Source organism: Linepithema humile, chromosome 7, assembly GCF_040581485.1.
Source record: "Linepithema humile isolate Giens D197 chromosome 7, Lhum_UNIL_v1.0, whole genome shotgun sequence".
Lineage (NCBI taxonomy): Eukaryota > Metazoa > Arthropoda > Insecta > Hymenoptera > Formicidae > Linepithema > Linepithema humile.
In genome coordinates, this window is record NC_090134.1 from 6,890,275 (window position 1) to 6,890,649 (window position 375).

The following is a 375-nucleotide window of genomic DNA, read 5'->3' on the forward strand; positions in this document are numbered from 1 at the left end:
GGGCGAGACAATTTGGAGCAATGAGATGCAGAAACGAAAATACAGGGCCTCGAATTTCGTTGTATATCTCATACTAGTCCGCGATCACCGTGTCCAGCGGACAGTGAATAATCGCCCACTTACCCTTGGCATTTAACACTTCGTTTCCCGCATAAATATGTGCGAGGGATCCCATGAACATCCGGAAAACGATTACTGGCAGACCGGAGGAAACGGCGACACACGCAATTTATTAGCGCAGAAACCGGTAATGCGCACGGCGGCAGAGGGAATACGAGAACACGAAAGGGTTTTCGCGAGAGGCAAAGAGGCCTTCTCCGAACGAAGGCTCATTCGTGACTCGACGAGGACTCAGCTGTGCTGCCGGGGACCAGG

The 375-nt window shown here is 52.3% G+C and overlaps 1 protein-coding gene across 1 annotated transcript in view; it reads left to right on the forward strand.

The window, feature by feature from the left end:
• The window catches only part of kel (kelch protein), a 34,386-nt gene that overhangs the window by 2,423 nt on the left and 31,588 nt on the right, over positions 1 to 375 (forward strand). The window lies entirely within an intron of this gene.